At 40.9% G+C, this 13,902-nt stretch overlaps 1 protein-coding gene and 1 pseudogene across 1 annotated transcript in view; one reads left to right on the plus strand and one right to left on the minus strand.

The window, feature by feature from the left end:
• MAP2K1 (mitogen-activated protein kinase kinase 1) overlaps nt 1-13,902 on the plus strand; it is a 77,508-nt gene that overhangs the window by 8,525 nt on the left and 55,081 nt on the right. The gene's annotated exons all lie outside the window — the stretch shown is intronic.
• On the minus strand, nt 5,581-9,063 carry LOC112311577 (large ribosomal subunit protein eL42-like; annotated as a pseudogene).

Consider the following 13,902-nt stretch of genomic DNA (forward strand, 5'->3'; position numbering starts at 1 on the left):
TCTTTGAATATTTGCCTGCGTGAGCACAAGTTTCAAAAAAATTGAATATACAAATACCTTTTAAAGAAAGAACCTACAGACATTACGTTTTCCGGTTTACTTTTGGTTTTTCCATATATACGTGTTAGAGAGTTGTGATCAGCTGGTGAGTGGAAGACTCTTTGCCAGTTTTTACACGGGGACATAATCCTCATAAATCCTTGTTATTTATTTTTGGGTGAGAGTAGAATTTGATAGGGTCCGGTTTCACAAATGACACTTTGTTAATTTATTGATACTCTTGTAAATGTTTTGAATCAATTAATTTTGTTCTGCTTTTAGATTACTTCATACATAGAATCAGAGGCAATGAACTGTGTTACCACTGTTGTTACACATTAACAGAATGTGTTCCAAAAAATAATACAACTAACTTACAATGTATATTTCAACTGTTTCCTCAAGATTCAGGAAGGGTTTTTTTTTCTTTTTTTTAAGTTTAGTGTTTTTTGGTAGTTTAATAGGCAGTACAAGGGCTCCTTTGAAGGTCAATCTGCTTTACTTTAATAGTTAGCCAGGCCGTATTTGTGAAATGGGATTATTTTTCTGTATTTCACCAGTTCAGTTTCACATGTAGTGACTGCTCACTGAACGTAATTCACTATGCTGGAAGCTGTAGGTAGGTGAGTAAGGCTGTTTTTGCCTCCAAGGATCTTAAAATCGCACACAGGAGGAAGAGGTTGCAGGGGCACGAGAAGGAAACAAGTGGCTGTAGAGTAAGAGAAGTGCCCTAAAAGAAGAGGCACAAAGAAGGTACTGTGGGAGCTCGTCGAGAGGAGGGAGACGCACATGCAGTGGAAGAGGTTAAGAGAGCCTTCGTGGAGGAGATGACATTTGAGCTAGGTCTTGAAGGATGGCTGGGATTTCAATGGGAATGTTTGGGGAGGGGGGAGGCAGGAAGAGGGTGACAGTGAGCCACTTTACACAGTGGGAAAGCTTGGGGTGCGCGGAGGAGCCAGCTAGTGGTCTAGTGCTCCTGGAGCACCAGTGCTGGTCGCAGGAGATGAAGCCGGAGAGGTAGGTGGTGCGGTTTTGTGCTGCCAGCTGGACATTCTGAAAAGTCATGTGTAAACTTTTGTCAACCGCTGACTATTTTTAAAAATATGTCAATAGTTTTTATATGCTTTGTATTTTGTTTTTTTCCTTAGGTTATATCTTTTGTTAATCCATGTACTGTATAATTACTTGTCTACTGGTTTATTGAAGCCGTAGGTCAGTGTGCTTTGTATTTTGAAGTTTTTTATATTATGTGGTTACTACATTGCCCCATTGTGATATTTATGTTGTATTACTTAAGAAAAAAATTTTTTTTAGTCTTCAGAAGCATGTCTTTTTTATGGAATAGCTAACTTTTCGTTAGTATTTAGACATCCATCATCTCTTCATAACTGGCAGGAGTATGCGGCTTCATTTTCTTCAGCCTTTTCTCTCCCTTAAATGGGTAACATTTTGTCCCATGTGGAGTTAATGAATTAGTGTGTTTGGCGTGAGGTATGGGTCTAAGTTAATTTTTCGCCATAATGAGTTCTAGTATCTTACTGGAGTTTATTAAATATGATTTATTTATCCATCTGTTATAGTTTCAAGTTTATCTTTATTTGGTCTTCATGTTATCTTGTTCTATTTCTAAAATTTCCTTTTAACTTTATGCAGTTTTGGTAGTATTATTGTTTTTCAAATTTGATAAGGGTAGGTTAAAACTTTAAAAATGTTCATGGTATACCTTTCCATTTATTAATGTTTCCTTCTGGTGTTATAGTTTCTTCTGAATAATTCTCTTGTTATAGTTGTTATAGTTTCTTCTGAATAATTCTCTTGTGCCCTGAGGTAATATTTCAAATACTTAATATTTTGATGCTGTTGTGATTGAACTTTTTAAAATTTGTTTTTCTGCCCTGGCCTGTGTGACTCAGTCGTCTGTCCCATGGGTTCGATTCCCCGTCAGGGCACATACGCAGGTTGCGGATTCTATCCTCAGTCAGGACATGTATGAGAAGGTAACCAATTGATGTTTCTCACATCGATGTTTATCTCTTTCCCTTGCAAAGGGAAAAAAAATGTCCTTAGGTGAAGATAAAATTTGTCTTTCCATCGTCACTGTGGTTTGATTTGTATGAATTGTTTATTTCCTGCAGCTTTGTTGAATTTACATATTATATCTAGTAATTTTTGATTGAATATATTTGCATTTCTAGATTTACTAGTGTCATCTGCAAAACACAATTTTTCCTCTCCACACCTTTTATATTTTATAGCTGTCTCATCTTTCATTGCTCTCAATAGCAGTTCTTGTGTTCCAAGGGAACACTATCAAGTGTAATGAAGCTTCCCAAGGAGCTTCTGGGCCAAGGACTTTTCTGCTCTTTCCAAGGAGCCATGAACATAGGAAGCAGCTGCCCAGCTTTAGAAGTGGAGCCTGTTAGAGCTGGATGGGACCTTATAGGCCCTCTAGTTGAGTGCCTTCGTTCGTGAGACCGTCCCCAGAGAGGGGAAGGAACTTGCTGGCAGTTCACACAGCTGAAGTAGAAAGAGATGTGGTTGAGCTTTCATCCCGACTTACTCTCTTATGGTGTATGTATTACGTGTTTTCATTTGGGACATTTACTTGGTTTGAAAGTTTTCCCAGTTTACCCAATGCTGAATTTTGGTAACTTTATCCAATTATCCTAAAAATAATTTTTTTAGAAAACTACTTTTCTTTCTTTAAAAAAAAATTAAAGATTTTATTTATTTATTTTTAGAGAGAAGGGAAGGAAGGGAGAAGGCGAGAAGCATTGATGCGTGAGAGATACATCAGTTATTTGCCTCTCGCACCCCCCAACTGGGGACCTAGCCTACAGCCCAGGCATGTGCCCTGACTGGGAATCAAACCAGCAACCTTTCAGTTCTCAGACTGGCACTCAACCCACTGAACCATACCAGCCAGGGCTAAAAACATCTTTTCAAGTAATAATCTGAAGCTATGGAGAAGATACCTCTCTGTTAGCACTCTCCCAGATGTTTGAGGGGAAGGGGAAATAAAGAAATGGGGGAAGGAAAGAATATTTTAGTCCAGGATCCTTAGTAAGGGGGCCTATTTTTAAGCTTCAAAATGATAGTTTTAAAAGCGGTGGTTTTCAAAATAACCGCAGACAAAAGTCCCCTTGAAATGAATGCCTTTCTGGAATTGACCTATTTTGAGTTTAACTGTTACTGGGAAAGGTTCAGAATCTTGAATGCTCTTAAGTGCACAATTGAGGTAGGTGAATGATCCACTTGGGTTCTAGATTCAGGTTAAATCTTGAAATTTGGGGAGCTGGAAGAAGACATGACTAATAAGCCAGTCATATTGCCATATTCTTAGGTTTGTCCTGATCCAGGTTATGTTTCCTTCTTTATTGAGTTAAACTTACATATCTGGGTCAGTTCTGAGAAGTGAGATGAGAACTTCATTATATTTGAGGGTCCAGAGTCAAAATTATTGCACTGTTTGATTTCATACATCCTTCAGTAAATGATCATTCGAGAACGTCCTTGTTGGGGGAGGCCTCAGAAGTCCAAGCATGAACTCCAAGCTAAATGTGAACCTTTGTGTACTGGCTTACTCAGATCCAGATTGAAATCCTACCGAATGCCAGCCTGCATTTCAGTCCCCCTCTCCCCAGCCCCTCTTTCCGGCTCCTTCTCCCCATGCCCTGCCTCAGCCTGCGGAATGGTGGGGAAATGAGAGCAGCTTAACATTCCAACAGTTGTTAATCATAGAAAATTTATCCTGCTTACCTTAGCCATTTGTGTTCACTTGTGTAAACTTGGCCATTTAAATCATGGAAAACCATTTACCAAAGGAAGGACCAGTGGAACATTTGGACTAAGCTCTTAACACATTATATTAATTTAGATAGAGATTGTAATACTTATTATTTTACTGGCATACTCCTAAAAGAGTCTTCTTTGCCTTGTTTTATTTTGCTAACTAAATTAATGCTGGGTTGGCCATAAATGTAGTTTGCTGCTTTTCTATTTCTGAGTATACTGAAAAATTACCAAAAAAAAAAGAAAAGAAAAGAAAAAGATAGTTGTAGGCATTTTTAAATTTTAAGAAGGCCATAAAATATTAGGGGAAGTCAAAGGCAGAGTTAGTGAGGAAAGTACCAGAAACCACCAACAGATGTTTTAATTGCATTGAATAAAGTTTCAGCTTGATAGGCAATCACAGGGAGGAGTTTTGTGAATTCCTGAATGCTGGTGTGAGGTGGAGGGGACACAGGGTAAGCGGAAATCAGCAGTTCCCGGAGGCTCAGAGGACTTGGATTACAGAAGGCTCACCCATCGCGGAGGACTTGGAATGATTCCTGAGCAAGTTGCTTTCTTTTTGAAAAACAAGGGCTGCATCTGTAGCTGCATCTGTAGGGCCACAGCTGTTACTCTGTAGGGTGTAATTAAGTATGGCTCCTAGATTGGGAAGGAATAGTGGGATGAAGTCAAAAGACATGAAACTCTTCTCCCTGAAGGATATCATAACTGGAAAAATAACTACCATTTATTGAGGGTCTGTCCGGTCTATCTACATCCATTATCTTGAATTTGCACTAAAATTCTGCAAGAAAGGTCATAATATTCTATTGTACATATAAGGAAAATGAAATTCAGGGAAGTTAAGTAATTTGTGCAAGGCTGCACAACTAGTAAGTGGTGGAACTAAGTTTAGAACCCAGGTCTGTTCTACTCTAACACCCATGCTTTTTCCTACACACCCCCCAGAGATTGCATAAAATGCGAGAGGTCTTTTTAGAGCTTCACTCTCCAAACTGTAGCTACCAGCCATATGTAACTATTTAAGTTTAAATTAATTCAAATTAAATAAAGTTTTAATCATTTAATCATTTTTTTAAACTTTATTTTATTTTATTTATTTATTTCTAGAGGGAGGGGAAGGGATGGAGAAAGAGGGAGAGAAACATTAATGTGTGGTTGCATCTCGCATGCCCCCAAATGAGTACCTCACAACCCAGGCATGTGCCCTGACTGGGAATTGAACCAGTGACCCTTTGGTTCACAGGCTGGCACTCAATCCACTGAGCCACACCAGCCAGGGCAGTCATTTCTTTTTTTTTTTTTTTTTTTTTTAATTTTTATTGTTATTCAATTACAGTTGTAGGGCAGTCATTTCTTAAGTTGCATAGCATACTTCAGGGTCCCAGTGGTCACATATGGCTAGTGGCTACTGTATTGGAGATTACAGATTAGAACATTTCCACCATTGCAGAAAATTTGATTAGTGCCTAGAGGTTACTTAATTTTACTCTTTAAAAAAATTTTATTGATTTTTGAGACAGGAAAGAAGGAAGAAAGACAGAGAAATATTGATTTGTTGTTTCACTTATTTATGCATTCCTTGGTTTCTTCGTGTATGTGCCCTGATTGGGGATGGAACCTGCAACCTTGTCATATTGGGACAACACTGTAACTGAGCTATCCAGCCAGGTCTAATGTCACCGCCTTGGTCCCCCTCCCACACATCCTTAGGATTTTATTGTCACATAATAAAACAAAATACGAAGTTTAGAACTGTATCACTTGGCCCTTTCTCTTATCTCCTCCTAGATCAAAATGCTTGCATCTCCTAATAGCCAGCATTCTCTTAGATCTGCAGTTAGGCTCAGTGCATTCAGTCCTCAGCTTGATCTTCTTTTGTAGTTGGAGCTCTTTTGTGGATGGCTTAGTCCGCCCACCATAGCCACTCCACTTCCTGTCCTAATGCTGCTTTCCCTGCACATACAGAGAATCCTTGCCCTTCTTACTGTTACTTTGTGGGGTTGATGCTTGCCACGCTTTCTATAGAAAGTCCTGCAGGTTTTAGCAATGTTCACAATGTTTGTGAGAGCACTATTGGGAAGGAAAAGGCCAATTTTATTTTGTGAAGGAGAAAATGAAGGACTAAGGCAGGAAGTAACTTGTTTGTTGTCATACATCTAATTAATCCAGGCCTTTGGACTGGTGGCTTTTCCTTTGCTCCACATTGCCTTAAAGAAAAAAAAAACCAAAACCCAGAATGGAGATACAAATGCAAAAGGAATGACTCCCCTACTCTCCCAGCTTTGCTTGGACTTCAAACTAGGTTTTTTTCAAAGGACAACCCTGTGTTTTCTTAAGTTCAAAGGGCATGTCTGTGTTGGTTTTCCCTAGGGAAATGAAAGATGTTTGTTGGAAAGAAATTCCACGCTTAATATATGAAATAGCACTTAGATTTTCTCTGGTTCTTCCTCTGCCTTCCTACCAAGCACTTTGTAATTGAACTTGCAGCTGCTAACCATTTGTCTTCTGAATCAGAAGACAACTTCAAAACAGGTCAAGTGACAGAGGTATGTATACTTTCAATGCAAGCAGCTGCTTGTTATTTGCTGTTGATTTGAATGGCATTTGTATTGAGGTCAAATAGATTTAGAGTATGACAAACATTTCAGTAGATTTCTAACTTATGTGTTAAGAAGGTAAAGATTTATTAACATTGATTTAACTGATATATACCAGTATACCTAGTATATACCAGACACTGACCTGAGGGATGGACAAAAAGGACTTTTGCTGAAAATTGGAAAGGATGTATGGGCAAATTGAATGCACTTTAAAATCTTGTCTGAATTTTGTCAGTATTTGCCATCCATATATTTGCTAATTTAGTCCTGAAATTAAGTAAAAACTCCAGTTTGGATCATAGCGTTAAAGTAAAGTGAAGACTCCTGTGCAAATGTCCTTTTAGTAGATGCTATTAAAGGCATTTAAATTACACACTCCAGTATCTAAATGACAGTCTGAAGTATGTGTGTGTGTGTTTGGGGGACAGGCATGTGGGAACGGAAAGGAGGCATTGTGCTGAGGTAATATTTTTAGGAAGCCTAAATGTAGTGTTTGATTTCATTACAATAGTCTAATTATTTAGAAAGTTGTCTTTCAGAAACTGAGAGATTAAAGTTTTGGGGTTTTTCCTAAAGAAATGTGAAAGTCATGTGCACGAGTATGCTCAGAGAGAGTACAAACAGAGAAATTAGAATGATGGCAGGATATCCAGGAAAGTGCCTGTCTTCCCCGAGACCCTCTCTCCCAGAGGGGTCTGCAAGTCTGCAGGCTTTAGAAGTTTTAAGCTGCACTGCTTTTGAACAACAGTGCCTTGTGGAGAGGAAGAGTGTGTGATCTGAGCTCCGTCTCTGGTGCAACTGGTAACTCACCACGTGACCGCTCTGCCTGCTGCTTCTCTGCAAGGTGGGGGCGATAGCAGTGCTTTGCTGCCTTTGGGTTTATATAATGAACTCCGCATGATCACACATGTTACCACTGAGCACACGTTTGAGCTCTAAGATATTAAGTAGATTCAATGTTATTGTTGAAAGGAATTTTGGAGATCTTTTGGCAGATAAAAGAACCCAGGACTACAAAGAAGGGTTAAGAAAAATTGGCCTTATCACACAGCAGGTTCTGTTTGAATTGTGATTGTGGCTTTTGAGAAAGCGTAGCCTGGAGATGGTGTGGCTCAGTGGAAAGGCTTTGGAGCCAGCAGACTTGGGTTTGATTTCCTACCCTTACTGAGTGATCTTGTCCAAGTTCTTTCAGATCCTTGAGTCCATATACACATTTATAAAATGGGCATAATAACACCTGCCCAGCAGAAAGGATTTATAGACATTGTGTAAACTGCTTTGTATGATTAATATGATTAATAGAACCGGCCCAGGTTCCCGGCCCAGGGTGCCTTATTCTGTATCAGGTGAAAAGGAGAGAAAACTCTTAACCTCCCAAAGAACTCCCAGTGATGGGGCTCTTCACCTGTTCTTTTATCTATACAGACTTAGAATGGAGACAATGCCGAGCACACTTGGAATTTTGGGGGATGTGCAGGAAGCAACAGAATTATTTCCTGTGAACAGGAGGCTGCCCAAAGGTGCTGAGAAACAACTGCCACACATTACCTCCCAACACAGACTTCTCCCAGCTTCTCTAGGACCTCAAGCACCACCCAGGAAACTCAGCTTTCCTCTTCAAGAGTTTAAAGAGGATTTCCTGGGCTGTGTGTGCGTGTGTGTGTGTGTGTGTGTGTGTGTGTGTGTGTGTGTGAAGGAATAGGGCAGGGTAGTCACCGACTTAAAGGGATGGATGGTAACACCCCCTTCTTGTGGCCCTAGCCAGATGTTGGGGATCATCAGTTCTAGGTAGATTTTGGGTTCAGCTTCTCCATAGTTCATCCACACATCTTCCCCAGTGGGCTTCGGCCTCTGCTCGTACGGTGTCGTCTTCTGGGATTTCTTTCTCCACCCTCAGTGCATGTTGAAATCCTAATCATATGTTGGAGCTCAACTTACAGGTCAGCACTTCTGTAGATCTGCCGCAGACCTCTCTTCCACCCCATCCCAGGCCCTGGTCGTCTGCTGCTGCTTTCAGGGCACTCTGCACGTATCCCCCCACACTTACGTTGTTTGCGTGACTCTGTCTACTTGGACTGGGTCTTAATCATCATCATCCCCAATGCATATCATGTGCCCTGGCATCTGGTTTGGTAAAATTTTGTTGAATGACTAAACAGGTCTTGAGATGGCAGTAAAGGCAGGCAGAAGACGCTCTGCTCCAAAGATCACAGCTCTGCTAATACCTGCAAAGGGATTATTGGTGGTTGATTATTTTCAGTTTATAGCATCTTGGCACCAGAGGGTCACAGTGTTGGTGGTAATCACGGCATTTGTTCTTCAAGGCTCTGAATATTCTTCACTGTTTTTATATCCCTTTATTTCCTAATTCGTCCACGAGACATTCGGGATGTGTGTTTACTCCATAGATAGGAAACTGCTTCTGGCTAAGGGCCTTGTGCAGGTCACACCGCCAGCTAAGACTGCCTGTGGACCTCTGTACTGCCTTTCAGCCAAGAGTCCCTTACTCGCCCAGGGGGGGACTGGTGGTGACATTCTGTGGTGTTCCCTCAGCCCCATGCCTGGCACAGAGAAGGCTCAGGGAGCGTTTGGGGCTGGGTGGAGGATGGACGATGAGCCTTTTTTGCATGCTGAGCTGAATACTTATCTCCAGCAAATGCTGGGCTCCTTAATGGATATGTGACATCGGTGGCTGAATATACATGGCACCTGTGGCTTTTCACACTTTCCCCCCACGCCTCTCCGGGGACTCAGATAGGACAGATGGCCGGAGACATGGGATTGGCAGCTCTGCATCCTCTCTGCAAATCACATTTGGGGAAAAAGTTAAGTTTGTGCGGTAACACAATTTCAGTAACATGGTTTCACGCTGCTGGTAGTTGTTTAACACTCTGGATAAATCACACTTCAGCAGAACTCATTTGGGAACAGAGTTTAATTTCACTGTAGGTGGCTGTGATTCCCACCCACCAGTCCTCCCACACCCCTCCCCCTTCTCAATAAATCTAGGCTGATTAGGTGAATGTAGCACTAAGCTGGGCAGGCTATTTTTGGGCCCAAAATAGCGTTAAATTGTATTAATCATCGTTTTCACCACCAACACCTTTCACTCCTCTCCTGAGTGTAGCTGCCTGTCTGTCCTTAAATGCTAGGATGGAAAAGATCTTGATAGTTCCTATCTGCTGGAAGTATCAAGAAGATATCCAGACCCAGCGAGGTGCGGCAGCTTATTCAGTGTAAAATGGCTAGTGAAGGCCTGGATTAAGGTCCAGGGCCCCTGACTCCTTGGCTTCTGTGTTCTCCCCTGACCTATTCCCTGCCCTTTGATCTGTCTTACAAGAAAGGAAGAATTTATACGTTGAGTTCAAAATAAGTAAAGGTGACCAGTTCTTTTTGTTGTTACTATTTTTCTTTTCTTTAACAATTATTCTTTTGTTGTTTGTTTTATTCAGTTGTTCATTGTTCAAGGCCCCCAGCCCAGAGTGAATTCATTTCCTGTTGACCCTCACAGACTTTCTTTGACCTATCTTTGGTAAGGGCCGGTAAAGTCTTGACATATTTCTATACAGTCAGCTGCAGCCTAGGGGTAATGCTGTGTGGATTTGACTGATACGATTTACCTTAAAAAAAAAAAAAACAGAGGGGAGGATAATAAATATATATAAAGGGAGAGAAAAAGTAATGTTAATTTTTTTTCTTAATAGTATACCTTTGGCTCCTTGGCTTTAAAAATCATCAGATTTTGGTGTTCAGACTGCTATAAATTATTTAAATGTAGCAATAGGTCCAAGTTTGAAACTTGAAATAAAACAATACTTTTCATTTGTCATAGAAGCTTCTGTGTTCTGTGTTCCCCAGCTAAAGGACTTGGGGAGGCTTGGGAGCTCAGCAGCTGGTGTGCCATGGACTGGTCTCTGGTCCTCCCCTACTGGGGTAGGCATACTCTTTGTTCAGGTGGGGACTTCTGCGAGGGACACACGTGCCTGGCCAGCCAGAGGGGCCCGATTAACCTGCACTGGGGTGATGTCTGTAGCAGGAAGTCCAGTTGTAACACAGCAGATGATAGTAATTCTTTGCACAGTATCTCACAGATAGTAGGTAGTCAGTGTTGACAGACTTCTTGATTTAAAAAATCTTTCTTTCTTGATTACAAAGATCTCAGTCAATTTAAGGGGGCAAGAGGAGTAATTATGCCCTGCTCCTCTTCAAGTTCCAGCTCCCCCACAGACACAAACTCCATTCTGGCTCTTCGTGTGACAGGAGTGGTCTGTGGAGGCAGCCGCTGAGGTTGGAGTCCTGGCATCACTCCTAAACACGCTACGTCAGTAGGGCTCATTATGTCACCTTGCTCATACCTCGCTTCCTCGTTAGTAAATATGAAGGTGATAATACTTAACTTGTAGGGTTGTTTTGAGGGTTAAAGGTCTTTGGCATAACACCTAAATCACTCACTGTAAACACTCAATAAAATGTTACCCGCTATTTACAATTCACTTGGTGTTTCTCCTTCAAGTTTATTGCCAGTGTTTGAGAGTCTACCTCTCCTTTAATGCTGAACTCAGATATTTTGTTGACCGTGAAACTGCCTGGCCTCCCTTGGAAAAGCTCCAGTGGGACTGTCGTAAGCTACTCAGGAGACAAACCACTTGTGCGTGTATGTGTGGTGGCCTTCATACATACGTTGTGTTTCACCACCTCCACTGAGATCTTCTGGAGATCAAGAGTCCAGTCTCTCTGCCCTGTCCCTAGTCCCGTCCTGGCATAGTGATCTGTAAGTGTGGAATGAATGGATGTCGGGGCCAGTTTACAGACCTCACGTGGGACAGGAGATTTGCCCTGCAGGTGTGCTTCACAGATACAGTGGGTTTGGTTCCAGTCAACCACAGTAATGTGAGTATTGCAGTAGAGGGAGTTGTAATTGTGCTGGTGGAGGGTCTTGCCTTCAATTTGTAAAAAACACATCTTTGAAGTGCAACAAAGTGCAGTGCAGTAAAGCAAGGAGTGCCTGTATTGGATTTTCACTGATTTCAAATACAATGTTATATGTATTGATTTTTCTTGATAACCATTCTTGAATCGTTTCTTCTTTATGTTTTTATTTTATTTTTTAACAATTAAGCAAAAGCTGGGCTAGTTGGAGCCCCAGATGGGACTGAGATGTGCTTCTACCTGACTTTATTGTAGGTAAAGTGCTTAAATTCAGTGCCTGGCAAGAAGGAAGTTGGGAGTTTTTTATTTTTTTTTAAGGTTTATATTTATTTATTTCTAGAGAGAGGGGAAGGGAGGGAGAAAGAGAGGAAGAGAAATATCAGTGTGAGAGAGAAACATCGATCGGTTGCCTCTCACATGCCTCCAACTATGGACCTGGCCCACAATCCAGGTTGCTGGGAATCAAACCAGCAACCTTTCGGTTCTCAGGCTGGTGCTCAATCCACTGAGCCACAGCAGTCAGGGTAGAAGTTGGGACTATTATCTGGTCAAGTAGAAGGAGTCTAGTTACTAGACTGTATGAGTACGGTGGGTAAGGATGTCATAAATATACTACTGGTTTAGGGCAGCGATTTTCAACTCTTTTCATCTCATGGCACACATAAACTAAATTACTAAAATCCTGGAGCACACCAAAAAATATATCATTGCCAATCTGACAAAAAAAAAGGTGTAATTTTGATTGATTTAATAATAATAATAACGGCAACAACAACCTACTGTTTTTGCTACAAAGTGCCTTTCAAAAAAATCAGGTGCCACCCTGGCTGGTGTGGCTCAGTGGATTGGGCACTGGCCTGTGATCCGAAGGGTCACCAGATGGATTCCCAGTCAGGTCACCTGTCTAGGTTGTGGGCCAGGTCCCCAGTTGGGGGTGTGGGAGAGGCAACTGATTGATGTTTCCTCTCACACATCAGTGTTTCTCTCCTTCTCGTTCTTCCTCCTTTCCCTTCTCTCTACAATAAATAAATAAAAATAAACTGCTCCTGCCTTTAAAAAAGCATAAAAATCAGGTGCCTATACTTGTATCTTTAAGGACTTCCGGTACCAAGAATTAACCAATCAGACACAACCTTATTATGCGACATGACCGGTAAGATGCAACTCTATTATATGACCTATATAGTTATGGTTCAAGACAGGGCATTAACATTGACGGCTATTGTTGTGTTGGCTGTTGTCATTTTTTTTTTATTTGACAGCCTAAGGGAAAGGAGGTCAGTGCCCCTGACTAAATAGTCAAGTATCTCATGTTTTAAAAATTCTTGCAGCACACTGGTTGAAAATGGCTGGTCTGGGGCATAAAGATGTTAAAGCTTCTCTCAGAATAGCCCAAGCAACTCCTAGGAAGTAGCTTCAGAGACAGGATGTGGCAAACCAGCGGGTAAATGAGAGCCCCTCTCCTTTGGAAGAAAAGGAAGTGGGTGGGGAGAAGTGAAGAGGAAGAACTTGGTGGACAAATCTTTTTATGCGCTGCTCTAAGAGCATGTATCCCTTATGAGTGCCAGGCAGAGCCTACAGATTTTTGACTCAGAGTGGCCAAGGTCCAGCGAATACTTAATAATGCTGGTTTCGTAGTTGTCTTGTTTTCCCTCCACAGCTCAATTTTGATACATTTGTTTAATATGCAGTGGAGTATTATCTTTGTAGCTTTTGTTTGTAATCTTGATAATTGGTTTATTCTTTAATGCTCTTTAAGGATTCACAGTTACTGTGAGATGTCATCCACAGTCATACTCTTTTCTAACCAAGAATAAGATACAAGAAAGGCATTTTTTAAAAAAACTGTATCTTCAGTGTGTTTATCTGTGTACCTGTTTCAGAACACTTTCTCACCCATTCTTTGCTCAGGTACTCATGACAGTCCCTTGTGATACAGGATAAGAGTGTGCTTCCATTGACTTATATTTTCCCCATTTTTCAAAGACTGCTTTTGCTTTTTTAATACCCTTTCCCCAGCTTTTGTGGGATGATCTCAGCAAGTTTCAGAAGAATTGAGAAGACCAATTTCTAAATCATCTGGAGTAATTAATTCCAGTGGTTGGAGTTAGTTATGACGGGGCAATTCATGAAGTATACAGTAGGAAAAAAGCACCAGTTAATGAGACTTCATCTTCAGTGGGGTTTTTTCCCGAAAGCATTTTTCTGGCAATGGCTTTCCAACTTAAATGTGAGTGTGCTTTAATGGTAGGAAAATAGTTTATGAGGTTATTGGGTATGGGAATGAATTATGTGCAAATGGTCCTATGTATATTTTTGCAGATAGGATATAGGCTTAACAGGTGTATAACATGGGAGATGTAATGATATAGCAGAGACCTCAGCTTCATCATGTTTTTTAATGTAAAAACTATCATATATTTACCAAAAAATCCATTAGTAAACTGTCATGGTATTATGAAATGTTAATATCAATATAAAAATTATCAGGAGCATATTGAGTATAGAAATGACATTTTTGGAAGGAATGTGCTTTAAT

The sequence above is a fragment of the Desmodus rotundus genome, chromosome 7, assembly GCF_022682495.2.
Source record: "Desmodus rotundus isolate HL8 chromosome 7, HLdesRot8A.1, whole genome shotgun sequence".
Classification (NCBI taxonomy): Eukaryota; Metazoa; Chordata; class Mammalia; order Chiroptera; family Phyllostomidae; genus Desmodus; species Desmodus rotundus.